Source organism: Oryza sativa, chromosome 3 (assembly GCF_034140825.1).
Source record: "Oryza sativa Japonica Group chromosome 3, ASM3414082v1".
NCBI lineage: Eukaryota > Viridiplantae > Streptophyta > Magnoliopsida > Poales > Poaceae > Oryza > Oryza sativa.
The window spans coordinates 18963235-18983882 of record NC_089037.1 but is presented as its reverse complement, the minus strand read 5'-3'; the positions used below and the strand labels follow the sequence as shown (position 1 = coordinate 18983882).

At 48.2% G+C, this 20648-nt stretch overlaps 2 long non-coding RNA genes across 3 annotated transcripts; both read left to right on the top strand.

Annotated features, from left to right (window-relative positions):
• The first annotated feature begins 6279 nt into the window (after positions 1–6279).
• LOC136355840 (uncharacterized) lies at positions 6280–8635 on the top strand. 2 transcript variants are annotated; one of them, XR_010740329.1, is made up of 3 exons: positions 6280–6886; positions 7204–7284; positions 8409–8635. It is a non-coding gene; the product is annotated as an uncharacterized lncRNA (long non-coding RNA). The 2 variants fall into 2 exon arrangements; XR_010740328.1 differs by having other exon boundaries at positions 7204–8635.
• A 2059-nt stretch (positions 8636–10694) lies between these two features.
• LOC136355839 (uncharacterized) lies at positions 10695–13101 on the top strand. The gene is made up of 3 exons (XR_010740327.1): positions 10695–11301; positions 11619–11699; positions 12823–13101. It is a non-coding gene; the product is annotated as an uncharacterized lncRNA (long non-coding RNA).
• Positions 13102–20648: the final 7547 nt, after the last annotated feature.

Genomic DNA, 20648 nt, shown 5'->3' with positions numbered 1-20648 from the left:
TTAAAAGGACCCCCGGTGTCTCCTCTACCCGTCGCCACCCTTGCCTTCGCCTCTAGTCGTCGGAATCGCTCTAGCGCCGTGTGCCCTAGCTTCGCCGTCGCCGCCGCCGCTCCAGCCGTGCGCCGCCGTCGTTTCAGCCGTCGCCGTCGCTCGGGAAGACCACCGTCGTGCTCGCCAAGTCGTCGCCGTCCTCGTCCGCCCCTTCGCCGTCGCCGGAGATCACCGGAGCAGCTTCGCCGTCGTCGACCCGAAGGTTCCCGCCGCTTCCTCCTCGTCGCCGTCGCCGTCCGTTGGTCTTCCGCCGCCTTTTAGGTCACCGGTGAGTTCGCCGTGTTGTCCTCTACGTCTTGGTGCCCTCCGTTTGCGTCCTAGCGCCGCCGTTCGCCGGCGAGCGTGCGCCGTTCGAGCCGTCTCCTCCGCCGAGCCGCCGCCGCTGTCGGTGACGTCACCGCTGACGTCATCGGGGTCGTCCGCCGTGAGCCGCCGTTTTGGATGGATCGATCTCGGCCGTCCGTTCGGGTGAACCGTCGCCCGTGCGCCCGGTCCACCAAACCCTAGCCCGCTGACGCAATAATTCTCTTTTCCTTTTCAAAAATAATTCATTATTGCGTCATAAGTCAATTTAAACCGATATAAGTGTTTTAATCCGATTTAATCTTTAAAAATTCATAACTAATTCATCTTAGCTCCGATTTAGTTGGTTCAAGTCTCTAAATTTTTCTAAAATTGAGATCTACACATTAAAAATATCCACATGTACTGTTCATGCTTGTTTATGTGCTGTTTTGGTGATTTTGCTCTTTTCTGCTTAGATTCCGTCGTTTCCGGAGAGTCCGTTTTCGCAGAAGAAGAGTTTGAAGAGTTCCAAGGCCAGCAAGGCAAGTCACACAGATCCCAAACAACCCTTTGAGCATGTTGATCCTATCTAAAGCTATTGTTTCTATTAGACTATTGCATCTATTTTCGAATGTCATTGGGTGGAATTGACCTATTCTTTGTTATGGCCCTTTTGTATTTGATTACCTTATTTCTTGATACCTTGGGTTATTACAATTTGACTAGTTGAGCTTTATTTATATTGGTTCAACTAGATATTAGATATAATTGCTTAGCCCTGCTTAGAAACATTAGTACACATTCGGGATAACTAATGACTCACTATTATTTAATGATGGTTTCATGATAGTTCACGATGGTCAATCGTGATTAGTTAATTAATTAATGTGCCAACTAAAACCTGGTAATGGTGGGTTGTGAGCACATGGTTTTGTTGGTCGTGCTCATGACAATTAAGGACCGGTTCACGAGTTTCGGTTGTGAAACATTAACCGTGCCAACCACAAGCCAGCATGGGCAACGGCTTTATCTTTTGTATAGCATGGTTCATTGCGGGGCACCAGACTGAGAAGTGGCGGAGATAAGCCCACGGGGGTCGCTGGGGAGTCCATGCCATGTTTATAAGGGGGTGATTATGATCCAGGAAGGTGCGCTGCAGTGGATTGTGTTATGCGAGGGGTATTGTCACAACTCCTTTCCGAGATACCGTGGTGGTATTGAGGCACATGGTGACATGATGTGGGGTTGTGTCTTGTGGGTACAGTGGTACACCTCTGATCAGAGTAAAACTATTCGAATAGCCGTGCCCGCGGTTATGGGCGGGTCTAACAATGTCTTTCGTGATTAGTCTCACACCTCTTATCATTGTAAAAGATGCTTAAACTGGTAATAATTTGATTAGCTCCTGGTTTGGAATGGTACATTCCTGGTTTGGAGATAGAACTGTGCAGCCGGGATGGTTGTTCAGAATGGTTGGGCCTATACAACAGGGTATGTTGTATAGCGTTGGATTAATATTGTTTAATTACTTAACTGTTTTATTAAATTCTCAAATGTTTGCTAAATGCTGCTTTTGCAAATGCAACCCTATTATGCCATCCTTTGTTATCCTGTGCACTTGCATATTTGCTGCGTGGCTTGCTGAGTATGTCATATACTCACCTTGCAATCATTCATCAGAGGAAGAGTTCTACAATGAGGCTGATGGTGTGGAGGATTAGGTGTAGCCTTGGTCAAGCTGCCTGTGGAGTGGAGCCGTCTGCGCCGTTTATTTATTTTCCGCTGCTTAAATTTTTATTGATTGAGAGGAACTATCTACCTCTGTAATGACATTTTATTCGCTTATTAATTAGAGTAATATTTGTACTCTATTATCAATTTGTTATTGTGTGCCTCGGCTGATTCCTGGACGAGGGTTCACACACATGTAAGCGTTTGGAATTTTGGATAGAAATTCCGAGCGTGACACTTTCGACATGTAGAACTCAAGAAAAATTCCACATGCCAGATTCGATTATTATTTGTATTACTTTCTTAGGGTTTTCTCTTGATTTGCACCGGCATTTTCTTAGGGTCATTTATAAATTAAATTTTAGGCTTCGGAGGAGAACTGCAGGGTGTGACAAACCTACCCCCCTTAAACGGAATCTCGGCCCCGAGATTCGGAGGAGCTAGCGAAGAGGTGCGGATGGGCGGCTTTCAACTCATCTTCCCTTTCCCAGGTTGCTTCCTCCTCTGGATGGTGACTCCACTGAACTCGGCAAAACCTGGTGACCTTGTTTCTGGTTCTTCTTTCGCTGGTATCAAGTATACGAACCGGCTTCTCCACATATGTCAGGTCCTCCTGGATATCAATATGCTCCGAATCAGTTTGTTCTTCGGGTACTCTTAAGCACTTCTTTAATTGGGACACGTGGAACACGTCATGGATGCCGATCATATTGGATGGAAGTTCTAGCTGATAAGCAACTTCCCCCCTTCGTTCCAAGATTTTGTATGGTCCCACGAAGCGTGGTGCCAACTTACCTTTCGTCTGAAAACGGTGTACTCCCCGGAGCGGAGTGACAAGAAGATACACGTAATCCCCTGCTTCAAAAGTGAGCTCCCTTCGGCGGTTATCCGCGTAGCTCTTCTGTCGAGACTGGGCAATCCTCAACCTTTCCCTGATGGTTCTGACTTTCTCTTCTGCTTCCGCTAATACCTCTATCCCGAACAGTTGACGCTCGCCTGCCTGATCCCAGAAGAGAGGTGTGCGGCACTTCCGGCCGTATAAAGCTTCAAACGGTACCATCTGTAGACTGGCCTGGTAGCTGTTGTTGTACGAGAATTCCGCATATGGCAAGCTTTTATCCCAAGCTCCACCAAAATCAAGAGCGCAAGCTCTCAACATATCTTCCAAGATTTGATTGACTCGCTCGGTCTGACCATTAGTTTGCGGGTGATAGGCCGTGCTGAAATTTAAACGGGTCCCCAATTCTTCCTGCAGCTTCTGCCAGAATTTTGAGGTGAACTGACTCCCTCGATCAGATACAATCTTTTTGGGTACTCCATGTAGACATATGATTCTCGAGAGGTAGAGCTCCGCCAACCTTTTGCCCGTATACGTGGTATGTACTGGTATGAAGTGAGCAACCTTAGTGAGTCGATCCACGACTACCTAGATTGAATCGTGACCCGATGATGTCCGGGGAAGTCCTGTTATAAAGTCCATTCCAATCTCCTCCCATTTCCATTCCAGGATTTGAAGAGGTTGGAGTAAACCTGCTGGTCTTTGGTGCTCTGCCTTCACTCGTTGACAAACATCGCAGAGTGCGACGAATTCAGCTATTTCTCTCCTCATGCTGACCCACCAAAACTTTTCTTTGAGGTCTTGATACATTTTGGTGCTGCCTGGATGAATGGAGTACTGGGTCTGATGAGCCTCGGTGAGTATCAGATCCTTCAATTCCTTGTCGTCAAGTACACACAATCTTTCTCCCAACCAGATTGTGCCGTGTTCATCCTCAAGGAAATCCCGAGCCTTTTCGACTCTCATGTTCTTTTTCAGCTCTGCTATTTCAGGATCATTCACTTGACCTGCTCTGACTTGATCCACGAGCGTAGGCCGTGCCTCCAGAGCGGCTATGAACCCGTGTTCAACAATTCCCACGTTGAGATGCTCAAACTCCTGCCGCAATTCCTCACACATGCCCTCGATGCATAGGGTAGTGCAGTAACTTTTCCTGCTTAATGCGTCTGCCACCACATTGACTTTACCCGGGTGGTAGTGAATGCTCATGTCATAGTCTTTGATTAGTTCCAACCATCTTCGTTGTCGGAGATTTAGGTCCGGTTGGGTGAAGATGTATTTCAGACTCTTATGGTCCGTATATACTTCGCAGCGGTTGCCAATCAGATAGTGCCTCCAGATCTTCAAAGCATGAACCACTGCTGCCAATTCCAGGTCATGAGTTGGATAATTCCCTTCGTGTGGACTCAAATGCCGCGAGGCATACGCGACCACTCTGCCCTCTTGCATTAGGACACATCCAAGTCCGTGACGGGATGCATCGCAATAGACTTGGAAGTCTTTCATCTGGTCGGGCAGAATCAAAACTGGTGCGGATACTAATTTCTTCTTGAGCTCCTCAAAACTCTTATCGCACTCAGCTGTCCATTTAAACTTCTCATCTTTCTCATCTTCATGGGTCGGGCGATCCTGGAGAAGTTTTCAATGAATCGGCTGTAATAACCCGCAAGTCCAAGAAAACTCTAAATCTGCGACACGGTCTTAGGTGGGGTCCATTTGGTAACTGACTCCACGTTCGATGGATCAACTGCCACACCCTGAGCTGTAATGACATGGCCCAGAAATTTGACTTCCGTCAACCAGAAGTCACACTTGCTGAACTTGGCGTATAGCTGGTGCTCCTTCAACTTCTCGAGTACCAGACGGAGATGCTGCTCGTGTTCTTCTTCAGACTTTGAATAGATAAGTAAGTCGTCGATGAAAACGACAACAAACTTGTCCAGAAATTCCATGAACACTTTGTTCATCAGATTCATGAAGAATGTGGGTGCGTTGGTAAGTCCGAAGGACATAACCGTGCACTCATACAGCCCGTACCGAGTGGTGAAGGCCGTCTTTGGAATATCCTCTTCCCGAATTCTCAACTGGTGGTAGCGTGATCGTAGGTCTATCTTAGAAAACACTTTAGCTCCTTTCAGTTGATCAAACAAATCATCGATTCGCGGCAAAGGATATTTATTCTTGATTGTGACCTCGTTGAGTGCGCGATAATCAACGCACATCCTCTTCGTCTTATCCTTTTTCTCCACAAAAATGACCGGAGCACCCCAAGGTGAAGTACTTGGTCGAATGTACCCTTTCTGCAGCTGCTCATCAACCTGCTTCTTGACCTCTGCTAGTTCGTTGGCCGCCATTCTGTACGGTCTCTTGTAAATTGGAGCGGTTCCCGGTGCCAAGTCAATCCGGAATTCAATCTCTCTCTTGGGTGGCATGGTAGTGAGGTCTTCGGGGAACACTTCTGGATACTCGCAGACTATGGGGATATCTTCCAATTTCCTCAAATTCTTCTCCACGGTGACCACTGGATTTCCGCCTAATCTGATTCAAGGAGACCCCTTGCTTTGGTGAGTCTGGTGATTTGTACACTACTGTTTCTCCCTTCTCGTTGGTCAAGGTGACTGTGCGATTCGCACAATCAATGACTCCCTTGAACTTGGTTAGCCAATCCATCCCAAGAATGACATCTAGGTCTTTGAATTCGAGAAGAATGAGGTTAGCTAGAAATGGTGATCTTTGAATTTCTATTGTTATAGAAGGGCTGAATTGAACCGAAGTGGAGCTATTCCCTGGGGTATTGTCACATCCTGATTTTCGTTTCAGGATTTATAAATTATTTAATAAATTAATAATAGAATTTATATTAAATGTTCATTAATTTACAAGTGAAGTTAAATGTGGGAAATAAAATTTCCTAAATATAAAGCATGGATGGATTTAATTTTTATTAAATTCTCCATGGTTAATTATACTCTCTGGAATTTTCTCGGATTTTTCGGAGCTCAATTCCTAATTTTAATCTTACAAAGAGCATTTCAGTAATTACCCACATATTAAATTAATCATTAAATGGTCTAATTATAATTTTGTTAAGTACTTTGAGTGTCCAAGTATTTTCAAGATTTTTCTTGGAATTATTTGAGCATAGGAAGTATTTTTAACAATTCAAAGATCATTTCAGTGATTAATTTAATTGGAAAAGTATTTAAAATCCCCTTCTCCTTTTCGGGCCGAAATAGGAAAAGTTCAGCTTCTATCCTCGGCCCATTCTCCCTTCCTTTCGGCTGGCCTTATCCCTCCTCCAAAGTCTGCTTTGTGTCCCTTTTTCAATCGGGCCAAGAAGTAGAAGCCCAGCAAAAAGTCTAGTTTGCCTCCCTGCTACAGTGTCATCTTCAATCTCCAGCCGGCTGGAGACAGAGCCCGAGCCAGCCGCACAGTACCTGTATAGCCGCGGTTTTCCCCTCCAAATCTGACCTTTTCCCTTGTGTTTTTCTAAAATTAGTTGAGGGGAAATATTCCTCTTATCCTCCTCTATCTTTACCCCCAAAAATCGGAGCAAATCGTTGAGTATCTTATCCGAATCAAACTCGTTTTCGAGTTTATCTCCAAAACCGAGTTTTTGATTTCCCGGATCGATTTCTTGCGGGAGGAGTCCGATCTCTTCAATCCAAGGCTATAAATAGGACCCCCTAGTCCTCCTCTTTCGTTTGCCCCCTCTCCCGTGGTCTCCCGTGCGTCGTAGCGCTGCCGCCACGTGCTCCACCCCGCCGTCGTCGCCGGCCGAGCTCCATCCGCGTCGCGCCGCCGCCTCCGTCGTCGCCGCCGGTCGCCGTCACCGCCGTAAGGTGCGCCGAGGTGTGGAGAAGCCCGGCCGCTCTCTCCCCGCTGTCGCCGGTCACCGGAGTCCCGTCGCCGCCGTCGACCGAAGCCGTGCCGCCGCTAGACCTCGTCGCCGGCCGTCGTCGTTCGTCGTTTGGTTCGAGGGTGAGTACCGTTGGGTTCGTCTCGTCGTCCTCTACGTGTACATGTCCTCCAAAGTCGCAGCCGACCATCCAATCTCCGGCGAGGTCGCCATCTTGGTCCGGCCATTGATGAGGTCATCATGATGTCATCATCGTTTTTCTTTTTCCTGTTTTTCTAATAGATTAAATCTTCGGAAATTCATAACTAAATCATCGTAACTCGGTTTTGAGTGGTTCAAGTTGCTAAATTCATCTAAAATCATGATCTACATGTTTGTTTACTTTATATGTACTGTTTATTTGGTTTTTATTAGTCTTTTTCTTCGTTTTGCGTGTTAGCTTGTCGTTTCCGTCGTTGCGAAGGTTCGTGAGTGCGTCGGAAGTGATCAAGAAGATTACTTGAAGACCGATTATTGCAAGGCAAGTCACACAGATCCTAAACACAATCCTTTGAGCATGTTGATCCTATATTTAAATTCTCTATTTATTTCAACTGTGCATTTATTTTCGAATGTCACCGGGTGGTGTGAACTTATTCCTTTGTTATGGCCAATTTGCATTGATTACTTTATTCCTTGATACCTTGGGTTATTATAACTTGACTAGTTGGGCTTTATATATTGGTTCAGCTAGATATTAGTTATGATTGCTTAGCCATGCTTAGAAACATTAGCACACTATTGGGATAACTTATGACTCACTATTATTTAAGGATGGCTTAATGATAGTTCACGATGGTCAATCGTGATTGGTTAATTAATTACTTGCCAACTAAAACTTGATAATGGTGGGTTGTGAGCACATGGTTTTGAGAGTCGTGCTCATGACAATTAAGGACCGGTTCGCGAGCTACTGTTGTGAAACATTTATCGTGCCAACCACAAGCCAGCGTGGGCAACGGCTTTATCTTTTGTGTAGCGTGATTCATTAGAGTGCGCCAGACTGAGAAGTGGCGAGAAGTCCACGGGGGTCGCTGGGGAGTCCATGCCTTGTTTATAAGGGGGTGATTATGATCCAGGAAAGGTGCGCTGTAATGGATTATGTTGTGCAAGGGGTATTGTCACAACTCCTTTCCGAGGTACCGTGGTGGTATTGAGGCACATGGTGACATGATGTGGGGTTGTGTCTTGTGGGTACAGTGGTACACCTCTGGCCAGAGTAAAACTATTCGAATAGCCGTGCCCGCGGTTATGGGCGGGTTGAGCAATGTTTTTCGTGATTAGTCTCACACCTCTCACAATAATTATGGATGTTATAACTGGTAACAATTTGCTTAGCTCCTGGTTTGGAGTTAGATCTGTACAGCCGGGTATGGTTGTTCAGGATGGTTGGGCCTGTGCAGCATGGGTGTGCTGTTCAGTGTTGATTAAAATTTTTAATTAATTACTCTACTGTTTTACTACTCTTAACTCTTTGCTAAATGCTGCTTTCGCAAATGAGCCTATATTATGCCATCCTTTGGTATCCTTGTGCACTTGCATATTTGCTGTGTGGCTTGTTGAGTATGTCATATGCTCATTCTTGCAATAATCATCAAACCTCAGTTGAAGATAAAGGATCCAGAAGGAGAAGACGTTTGGCTTATACCCCAGTTGAGCTGCCTGTGGGAGTGGAGCTGAAGCCATCGCTAGACCGTTAATTCCGCTGCTGTTTTCTTTTCTTTTGTAAGTATGTAACGTCATTATTAAGATGGATTTGTATATTAAATTGTCAGTTTGTGTACCTCGGCTGATTCCTGGACGAGGATTTTATGCACAAATTAGTTCGGAAATTACTAGTGAATTTCCGGGCGTGACAAGTTGGTATCAGAGCCATCTCGACTGTAGGATAAGCCAAATGGTCAAACCTTAAGGACTAGTTTTCCGAAAACAGGATTTGTGAAAATTTCTCCTTTCTTCCTTCTCTAGAATTCTCTATAAATCATTTTATCATCCTCTCCCCTCTCTCTTTCAACTTGAGTAGTTCTGAAACTAGTTGTTGAAACTTGAAGACGCCAATGTGGTCTACTTATGGAGGTTAAGTCAAGTGGATCGATGAATAAGAAGGTGATGGTCGATCTGAAGTGTCAAGTGGTCAAGATGGAATGAAGTTTGGATCCTACCTTAGAACCTATGCCGCCAAAGTGTCTTTGAAGAATAGTTAGTAGAGTAGAACGTTTGTTGTTTGCTTTGTGTGTAGGTATGGTTGCATTCCCATCATTGGAGAAGTTCATTGATGAGTGTGTGACTATACTAGGTTGCTTGCTTAATCAACTTGAACAATATAATGGTCTACACATATCAGATCAGTGTTAACCTGGATTAAGGTCTTGTCTTTAGTGTAACCCCTCTCCTTCTACCTTTTCTAATCTGCATCAGAATGGTGGGATCATTTCCGGATGAACAGAGCAGAACGACAACCAATCACTTGGGAAGAGTTTATCGAAGGATTCAAGAAGACACACATACCTGCAGGTGTTGTTGCTTTGAAGAAGCGTGAGTTCCGGGCACTTAAGCAAAAGGATCGTACCGTGACGGAATATCTTCATGAGTTCAATCGTCTAGCTCGCTATGCTCTAGAAGATGTGCGTACTGACGAGGAAAGGCAGGAGAAGTTTTTGGAAGGCTTAAAGGATGAGCTGTCAGTTATGTTGATCTCCCATGACTATGTTGATTTTCAGCAGCTGGTTGACAAAGCAATTCGACTTGAAGACAAGAATAACAGGATGGATAACCGTAAAAGGAAAATGATTGTATTCCAGGAGGCACAGGATAGTAGCCAGAGGCAGCGTATCAAGCCACTCCAAATTGGTGAATCTTTTTCTGCAGGTCAAGAACAGTCACAACAGTTGGGCATCAGTGGTGAGATCAACTCAGAGACTAATGCAAGCAATGAAGACAATGATGAGCAAGCTACTCAATCAGTGTCATTTCAGCAGGATCAGTCTCAAGAAGATAACAGTAATGGAAGGGAGCATCGGGTGTGTTTCAATTGTTATGAGCCAGGTCACTTCGTAAAAGAGTGTCCGAAGCCGAAGCGTCAACAGCCACAAGGCCAAGTCAACAACATTGTCCTCACAGGAGCAAATGCAGTGCCGGTTGCGTCTCAAGGGATACAGCTCAGCCATCAGTTCCAAAGCAGCAGTAGCTTTCTTTAAAACCTTAGAATAATTATCGGAGTTATGGAATAAGATAGACTGCAGTTTACCTATGCCTTTTTCTTTCTAGCCGTTCCGAATCTCGGGACGAGATTCTTTGTAAGGGGGGTAGATTTGTCACATCCTGATTTTCGTTTCAGGATTTATAAATTATTTAATAAATTAATAATAGAATTTATATTAAATGTTCATTAATTTACAAGTGAAGTTAAATGTGGGAAATAAAATTTCCTAAATATAAAGCATGGATGGATTTAATTTTTATTAAATTCTCCATGGTTAATTATACTCTCTGGAATTTTCTCGGATTTTTCGGAGCTCAATTCCTAATTTTAATCTTACAAAGAGCATTTCAGTAATTACCCACATATTAAATTAATCATTAAATGGTCTAATTATAATTTTGTTAAGTACTTTGAGTGTCCAAGTATTTTCAAGATTTTTCTTGGAATTATTTGAGCATAGGAAGTATTTTTAACAATTCAAAGATCATTTCAGTGATTAATTTAATTGGAAAAGTATTTAAAATCCCCTTCTCCTTTTCGGGCCGAAATAGGAAAAGTTCAGCTTCTATCCTCGGCCCATTCTCCCTTCCTTTCGGCTGGCCTTATCCCTCCTCCAAAGTCTGCTTTGTGTCCCTTTTTCAATCGGGCCAAGAAGTAGAAGCCCAGCAAAAAGTCTAGTTTGCCTCCCTGCTACAGTGTCATCTTCAATCTCCAGCCGGCTGGAGACAGAGCCCGAGCCAGCCGCACAGTACCTGTATAGCCGCGGTTTTCCCCTCCAAATCTGACCTTTTCCCTTGTGTTTTTCTAAAATTAGTTGAGGGGAAATATTCCTCTTATCCTCCTCTATCTTTACCCCCAAAAATCGGAGCAAATCGTTGAGTATCTTATCCGAATCAAACTCGTTTTCGAGTTTATCTCCAAAACCGAGTTTTTGATTTCCCGGATCGATTTCTTGCGGGAGGAGTCCGATCTCTTCAATCCAAGGCTATAAATAGGACCCCCTAGTCCTCCTCTTTCGTTTGCCCCCTCTCCCGTGGTCTCCCGTGCGTCGTAGCGCTGCCGCCACGTGCTCCACCCCGCCGTCGTCGCCGGCCGAGCTCCATCCGCGTCGCGCCGCCGCCTCCGTCGTCGCCGCCGGTCGCCGTCACCGCCGTAAGGTGCGCCGAGGTGTGGAGAAGCCCGGCCGCTCTCTCCCCGCTGTCGCCGGTCACCGGAGTCCCGTCGCCGCCGTCGACCGAAGCCGTGCCGCCGCTAGACCTCGTCGCCGGCCGTCGTCGTTCGTCGTTTGGTTCGAGGGTGAGTACCGTTGGGTTCGTCTCGTCGTCCTCTACGTGTACATGTCCTCCAAAGTCGCAGCCGACCATCCAATCTCCGGCGAGGTCGCCATCTTGGTCCGGCCATTGATGAGGTCATCATGATGTCATCATCGTTTTTCTTTTTCCTGTTTTTCTAATAGATTAAATCTTCGGAAATTCATAACTAAATCATCGTAACTCGGTTTTGAGTGGTTCAAGTTGCTAAATTCATCTAAAATCATGATCTACATGTTTGTTTACTTTATATGTACTGTTTATTTGGTTTTTATTAGTCTTTTTCTTCGTTTTGCGTGTTAGCTTGTCGTTTCCGTCGTTGCGAAGGTTCGTGAGTGCGTCGGAAGTGATCAAGAAGATTACTTGAAGACCGATTATTGCAAGGCAAGTCACACAGATCCTAAACACAATCCTTTGAGCATGTTGATCCTATATTTAAATTCTCTATTTATTTCAACTGTGCATTTATTTTCGAATGTCACCGGGTGGTGTGAACTTATTCCTTTGTTATGGCCAATTTGCATTGATTACTTTATTCCTTGATACCTTGGGTTATTATAACTTGACTAGTTGGGCTTTATATATTGGTTCAGCTAGATATTAGTTATGATTGCTTAGCCATGCTTAGAAACATTAGCACACTATTGGGATAACTTATGACTCACTATTATTTAAGGATGGCTTAATGATAGTTCACGATGGTCAATCGTGATTGGTTAATTAATTACTTGCCAACTAAAACTTGATAATGGTGGGTTGTGAGCACATGGTTTTGAGAGTCGTGCTCATGACAATTAAGGACCGGTTCGCGAGCTACTGTTGTGAAACATTTATCGTGCCAACCACAAGCCAGCGTGGGCAACGGCTTTATCTTTTGTGTAGCGTGATTCATTAGAGTGCGCCAGACTGAGAAGTGGCGAGAAGTCCACGGGGGTCGCTGGGGAGTCCATGCCTTGTTTATAAGGGGGTGATTATGATCCAGGAAAGGTGCGCTGTAATGGATTATGTTGTGCAAGGGGTATTGTCACAACTCCTTTCCGAGGTACCGTGGTGGTATTGAGGCACATGGTGACATGATGTGGGGTTGTGTCTTGTGGGTACAGTGGTACACCTCTGGCCAGAGTAAAACTATTCGAATAGCCGTGCCCGCGGTTATGGGCGGGTTGAGCAATGTTTTTCGTGATTAGTCTCACACCTCTCACAATAATTATGGATGTTATAACTGGTAACAATTTGCTTAGCTCCTGGTTTGGAGTTAGATCTGTACAGCCGGGTATGGTTGTTCAGGATGGTTGGGCCTGTGCAGCATGGGTGTGCTGTTCAGTGTTGATTAAAATTTTTAATTAATTACTCTACTGTTTTACTACTCTTAACTCTTTGCTAAATGCTGCTTTCGCAAATGAGCCTATATTATGCCATCCTTTGGTATCCTTGTGCACTTGCATATTTGCTGTGTGGCTTGTTGAGTATGTCATATGCTCATCTTGCAATAATCATCAAACCTCAGTTGAAGATAAAGGATCCAGAAGGAGAAGACGTTTGGCTTATACCCCAGTTGAGCTGCCTGTGGGAGTGGAGCTGAAGCCATCGCTAGACCGTTAATTCCGCTGCTGTTTTCTTTTCTTTTGTAAGTATGTAACGTCATTATTAAGATGGATTTGTATATTAAATTGTCAGTTTGTGTACCTCGGCTGATTCCTGGACGAGGATTTTATGCACAAATTAGTTCGGAAATTACTAGTGAATTTCCGGGCGTGACAGGTATGAACCCGCATTGGTGTGCTAAGTTCCTCTCTTATTAACCCATGCATCCCGACAAACTTCTTTGAAATGAAAGAATGCGTTGCACCAGAATCAAAAAGTACTGTTGCAGGGATTGAGTTAACAGGAAACGTACCCAGTACGACCTCCGGTGCTGCTTGTGCCTCCTCCGCAGATGCGTGGTTGACACGAGCCTGGACAAACCTTAACCCGGCACGCCTAGGCTTCGGGCATTTGTCAGCGAAGTGGCCAAGCTCGCCACAGTTGAAGCAGGACCCTGGTTTTGTTCCAGTCTCCTTCTTGGCTTGCGCGGACGGGCCTGACTGTGCCGGTGCCACTGGTGGGCGTGGAGCTGCACCACGGTTGGGCTGACCTCCATGGTGGTTCTGACTGCCACTGGCGCCCTGGGGGAAGTTGCTAGGGTTGAACGGGCGGTACTGGCGGACGATCATGGTGGTAGGTCCACCCTGCTGCCCGGTAGCGAAGCGCGGCCTCTGGTGACTTCCCTGATGTGCCCTGAACTGAGCGGCCTTCCTCTTCCTGTCCATCTTGTTGCGTTGATCCTCCTGACGGATTGCCTTGTCCACCAGCCTTTCGAAATCGGCGTAATCTCCAGATATCAACTGGTTGGTTAGCTCATCATCCAGACCTGCTAGGAATTTTTCCTGCTTCTCGGCGTCAGTACGGACATCCTCCGGTGCATATCGCGCGAGGCGATTGAACTCATGGAGATACTCCGTCACCGTCCTGTTGCCCTGGTGGAGTGCTCGGAATTCTCTCTTCTTTTGTGCCACGACCCCATCTGGCACCTGCGCCTTCCTGAAGCTACGACAGAACTCTGCCCAAGTGACTTCAGTGCCTGGCGGGCGGGTGGCCATGTGATTGTCCCACCAAGCTGACGCAAGACCTTGAAGCTGGTGTGTGGCGAAAGCAACCTTCTCCTGATCATTGCACTGCAGGAGATTCAGCTTCTTCTCTATGGCATGGAGCCAATCATTCGCCTCCATAGGGTTGGTGGTGCTGGAGAAAGTGGGTGGCCTGACACGTAGAAACTCTGGCAACTTGGACTGAGGGGGAGGGGGACCAAACTGCTGGTGCTGTTGTTCGGCGTGCTGCAGCATCCTCTGGTGCATCTACTGGTGCTGCTGCTGCATCTGCTGCATCATGGCTGCCATCATCTGAGTCTGATGTGCCATCACTTGGGCTAGCGTCGGATTCTCGGGAAGTGGTGGCGGACCATTGCCGGAATCGCTGTTGGGATGAACACCATCAGTGTGCTCTTCGCCGTTGCTGCCCTCGCCTGTTGCGCGGCTACCATTCCTGGTGTAGACCATCTGGAGGAAGAGCAGACGGGGGAAAAGAAGAAAAACAGATGCTCAGGAACTAAGCTTTATTATATAGGAATTTAAACTGCAATTGTTCTGGTCTGAATTAAAACACTTAAAAAGCAAGCAAAAAATCCTTATTAAGATAGCCATATCATAGGCACATGATATCGACCGTCGACTGACCCACAAGCAAGCAACCTAAACACACAAACTAACAAACAAATGCTAGACAGTCGATAAACTAATGGAAAACGAGCCTAATGCTCGGAACGGCTCCTGCGGTCGGTGGAGTCGAAGGCGTCCTCCTGCTCGTCATCAGGTCCCTCAAAGCGACTCCTGGAGCCTGGCAGATAAGTCTCGCCGCTGCCCGGCTCTGAGCCACTGGAGCTACTACTGCTAAGATCGCGACTGCCATTGGGAGTAGCAGACAACCAACCTCCGTTGCCACTGGCTGGACCCCTGGCGGCTGATGCTGGAGCGAAGGAGAGAGCGGACGTGGGAGCTGACACAGGAACGGGAGTTAGAGCTGGTGCTGGAGCTACAGGAACTACTGGAGCTACGGGCGGAATTGGAGGTGCTGCGGGAGCTGCTGATGGAGGTGGGTTCCTGGGCGCAAGCTGGATGCGCACGGGTGCAGTTGTCGTCTTACGGGGCGTAGTGCGGATCCGGACTCCTCCTGGCGCGGGAAGACCCTTTAACTGAGCATTCTCCCTCTTCAGGCGCGCTATCTCGTCCTTCAGAGCGACGATTCTCATGAGTTTCCCATCATTCAAGGCCTTGGACGCCTTGTGCAGGTCCGAGTGCATCCTATCCAATCCCCTCATCACAGCACACATGTGACCAAAGGTAGTGTCGTTCTCGCCGGCTGTCGGACGGAAAGTACTGACATCATCACCGCTGGCTCGAAGAGGGTGAAATCGGTACGCCGTGTCGTGGAAGATGTAGTTGTGGCGCTCCCGTAGTCTGGCCATCATCAGGTATGCTGCCTCCTAACAGGCGTGATCTGCTGTGCCTCCGGACGCCTCAACCACCATGTTAGCGAGGCAGGTGCCCACATAGCCATGGACCTCCAGGCGGACACGGTGAGGAAGCTCGCCACTAAGCGGTGGAACAGTCGTGTACTCTGGCGCGTTGGGGTAGCCCACCACCAGCGTCATACGTGCTAACTCTGCCACAAAGTCAATCATGCCTTCTCCGCGGTGGTTGGGTGGGTGGCCGGCCATCTAGAGAAGACAAAGGAGTAGAATCAATGTATGCTCAAATCCAAATTTAAATAAAGCAATAAAGGACTCAAATAAGAGAATTGAATAAGAGCGAAATTTTATGCATAGATCATTTTGCATGAGAGCGAATAAATAAGACGGACTCACATAACGATAAAATAATGGGGAAATTAGATACATACTAATAATAACAATAAGAGCATAAATACCTTGCAACCCATATTCTTGAGCTAGGACCTTGCATCCCGCGAACCGGTCCTTAACTGCCATGGGTGCGACTAGCAAAACCATGCACCCACAGCCCACCATGTGATTTATTTTAATTAACCAACACCAAAGCAGTGGCACTAATCCAACAATACCATTAGAACCAACAGTCTAAACATTAGTAGGATTTTCCCCATTGTGCACTAGTTGAACTAAGCATAGCTAAGCAATCCCTAGTCCAATCTCTAGTCATGTTATAACCCCAAGCTGACAAAGGGACATGGTACAACAATAGCATGGCTATGACAATAGGTAAACATCCCACAATAACATTATAAAACGATGCAGTATTTGAAGAAAAACAATAGAGCATTTTCAATATAGGATCAACATGTTCAAGTGACAAGCATGACTTGCCTTGCTCTGCTGCTGGAGAAACCTCGGCGACTATTTCGAAGTACACCGGAGCGTCGGAAGAACCGGAATCTAGCGACATACAAGGTAAACATTGCAAACAGGCTATAAGACTACTGAAACAGAGAACAAAACCATTTTTAATGGATTCTACACATTTTTCTTGATTTACTGAGACTTGAATGGGCTTAAACGGAGCTCGGATGAATTAGTTATGAATTTTAGAAGATTCACTGTGTTTATTACTATAACAAAAAGTCCTTAAATCATTTATTGCGCAATAATTCCCAGGGCTGACGTCATCAAGGGGGCGCGGCGCCGACATGCGGGGCCCACCGGTCAGCGGCTCGGGAGAGAGGGAAAAGGGGCGCCGGCAAGCGGGCCCCACTCGGCAGCGGCTCAAAGGGGGGTGGTCCACCGTGGACCGGGACCACGCGAGTGGTCCACCGCCGGTCCACGGGACCGACGGCCCAGATCGCCCCCGGGGTTGATCGGACGGGCGGCGGCGACCCGGCTTGGCTCGGCTCAAGGCCGGCCGACCGGCCACGGCGATGGCGACGGCGCGCGCGCGCGAACGCGTTGCCAGCGACGGCAACCGGCGGCGGAGGCGACGGCGCAAAGGCGACGCGAAGGCGGCGGCGCTAAGCGGCGGCTAGGAAGTAGAGGGAGGGGAATAGAGGGGAGAGGAAGCCTCACCGAGGGTGGCCGGCGCGGAGGAAGACGACGGCGAACGGCGACGGCAAGCCACGGGAGGACGACGGCAACCGGCGGACGGGCTTCGGGGTGCCCTAAGGAAGGAGGAGAGAGAGATTAGAGAGAGGAAGATGAACCACGGCGTCCGGCATCCATTGCCGAAGGCGGCGGTAGAGGTAGAACTCACCGGAGCGCGAGGGGATGCGAATTCCGGCGACGAATCCCGGCGGAGGAAGGGTGGATGGGGTGGAGTTCGTCCTTGCGAACCCGACGGCGGCGACGGCGCGGTGCGGCGGCGAGCCTACCAGCGGCTAGCGGCGGCCGGAGCGGCGGGAAAGGCGGCGGCGGGTGGGTGCACGGCGCGGGAGCGATGGGGAGCACGAGGGAGTTCGGCGAAATGGGGAAAAGGAGAGAGGGGACGACGGCGCAGCTTAAATAGGGAGAGAGGGGGCCGGACGTGGCCGGGGGAGGCAGGAATCGCCGGCCAACGTGGGGGAGTGGGGGAGGAGAGAGATGCTGGATTCGAAAATCGAATCCCGGCCATCTCGGGCGCGGGCGCGGGCGGGAGAGAGAGGGGAGTGGGCGCGGGAGGTGCGGCGCATGCGCTGGTGTGGCCGACGTGGCCCGGAGGAGGCGGAGGTGTGGGCGCGGCGGCGGTTACGGGCGCGGCGGCGCGGGCGCGAGGTAGGAGACGGGCCCAACAGGTGGGGCCCACCTGTCGGCGACCCGGGTGAGAGGAGGCGGGCGGCCGGCCCAGCGGGAGGAGAGGAGGAAGGAGAATGGGCCGGCGGCCCACTCGAAAAGAAAAGGGGGAAAAAGAAAAAGAAAAAGGAAGAAAAGGATTTTCCCTGGAATTAAAATATTGCTTGCTCAATTTTAATTGGTTAAAATTATTTCTAGGGCTCTGAAAATTCCATTAAAAATCCTGTTAGGGACTTTCGACATGTAGAACTCAAGAAAAATTCCACATGCCAGATTCGATTATTATTTGTATTACTTTCTTAGGGTTTTCTCTTGATTTGCACCGGCATTTTCTTAGGGTCATTTATAAATTAAATTTTAGGCTTGGGAGGAGAAATGCAGGGTGTGACATAGGACCCATCCCACATGATATTGTAAAACAATGCAATATTTAATAGAAATGCGGGACATTTGTAAATTGGGTACAATATGATCAATTGTAATGCATGACTTACCTTGCTCTCGTACTGGTGAGACCACAGCAACGTCTTCGAGAAACCACAGATCGACGAAACGGCCGAGATCTACGCGACAAACAAAGCACACAAGCAAAACAGGCTATAAGACTACTGAAACAGAGAACAAAACCATTTTTAATGGATTCTATGCATTTTTATGAATTTACTGAGACTTGAATGGACTTAAACGGAGCTCGGATGAATTAGTTATGATTTTTAGAAGATTCTCTATGTTTTTACTAATAAAGAAAAATCCTTATTTGATTTATTGCGCAATAATACCCCAGGGCTGACGTCATTCAAGGGGGGCCCCGACATGCGGGACCCACGGGTCAGTGACTCAAGGGGGCAGGGAGGTGGCGCCGGCTGGTGGGCTCCACCGGGAAGTGTCACAAGGGGGAGGGGCGAGGCACCCGGTCGGCTCGGCTCGGCTTCAAAGCCGGCCGGCCGGCCAAGCATGGCGAGCAGCGACGGCATGCGCGGTCGCCGGCGATGGCAACCGGTGGCGCGGGAGGCAGCGGCGGATGGCGGCGGCTCGGCGCTAGGAGGGAGAGGAAGGGGGAAAGAGGGAGAGGGGTGCCTCACCGGGGTTCGGCCGGCGCGGGAGGATGCGACGACGAACGGTGACGGTGAGCGACCGGAGGGCGACGGCGAACGGCGGCCGAGCTCCAGGACACCCTAAGAGAGGAAATGAGAGGGGTTTAGAGGGAGAGAGGGAGTCCACAGCGAGTGAGAGCCATGGCCGACGGCGGCGGCTATGGAAGGGCTCACCGGCACGCGGCGGACGGCGGCCTCCGATGGCGGAAGTCGACGGAGGAGGAGTGGACGAGGTAGCCCTCGGCCGTGCGAACCCGAAGACGACGACGGCGCGGCTCGGCGGCGGTGCTAGCGGCGGCGAGCGGTGGCCGGAGGCGGTGATAGGCGGCGGCGCTAGCGGAGAGCGGCACGGCGGCGATAGAGGGCTCGGGAGAGTGTGGCGACAAAAGGAAAAAAAGAGAGGGAGGTGCGGAGGTGCTTAAATAGGAGCGGGGAAGGCGAGTCGTGGCTGGGAGGGGGCCCTATTGCGCCGGCGAAGTGGGGAAGGTGGAGGAGGAGAGAGAGTGGGGTTGGGGATTTCAAATCCCCCGCCATTTGTGGGCGTGCGGGCTTGCGGGAGGCGTGGGGAAGGTGGGCAGCGACGTGGGTGTGGGGGCGTGGGGGCGAGTGGAGGAGGTGGGGCGCCGGCGGTGCGGGCGTTTGGAGCTCCGGCTCCAACGGCCGAAGGTAGGAGACGACCGACAGGTGGGCCCTACCTGTCGGCTCCCGAAGGAGAGAGGGAGGGAGGGAGGACTTCGGGGAGGGGAGGAGAAGCGGGCCGGCGCGGGAACGAATGGGCCGATGGCCCAAGAAAAGGAAAAAGGAGGAAAAAGAAAAGAGAAAAGGGAAAAAGGATTTTCCCAGGGATTTAATATTGTACTTTGCTTATTTTAATTGGTTAAAATTATTTCCAAGGCTGTGAAAATTCCACTAAAAATCCTGTTAGCATATTTTGACATGTAGAATCTAAGAAAAATTCCACATGCCGATTCCGATTATTATTTGCATTTATTAATTTAGGGATTCAACTCTAGGTTAAATTAAACAATTTCTTCGGACGATTTATTTTATGAATTTTAAAGCAAGGAGGGGAACTTCAGGGTGTGACACACTATAAGCAACATGCGTTGTAGAATATGTAGCTAATAGCCTAACACTGTTCTTGGTTTAGTTGTCATGTGAGGTCCAGCAAATTATTGGGACACACTGATATCGCCCTTAGAGGTACAACATAGCAGGTAGCAGCATGCGTATTGATACAGGGTGGCTCGATCATGCGGTGACGACTAACGATAACTCGAAAGTAGCAGCTGAATCCTCCCAGCAACCTTATACCCGTATACAAGAGCTCAACAACGGCAATCACACCACAACCTCCACAAATCCATTCTACACAACCGATACGAAGGTGATATTGCACGAACGGGTTGACAACAACAATCAATCCAAGCAACTCAGAAGAACTAGCAAGAACAATAATACATGAATCTCTCGTGTTCATAAGAATCTAGCTAAGGTTTAATATCAATCTAAAAATTCTTGGTTTTTTCAAATCACCAAGAAAACACCTAATATATATGTTTACTGACGTACTGGCCGGTCGCGCAGGGGCTTCCATCGAAGCAGGCCGAATTGAACAGCCCGGCCCAACACAAAACGATACATGACTGCCATTCAGAATTTGTTGCCTTGCCAATTAATCCTAACGTGCATGCATCAATGCATGCATAGCTTGGACTGCATGATTACTCGGCAAAATATGCAGTGAAAACTTGGAAACAACCGTTGGATCGAGAAATGGACGTCCGAGATTCGCCCATGTCACTATGAGTTAAAATTTAACTCCCAGTAAAATTTGAACTCATGAGTGAATCTGCGAGTTAAATTTTAACTCATGGTGACGTGGACGAATCTCGGACGTCCATTTCTCAA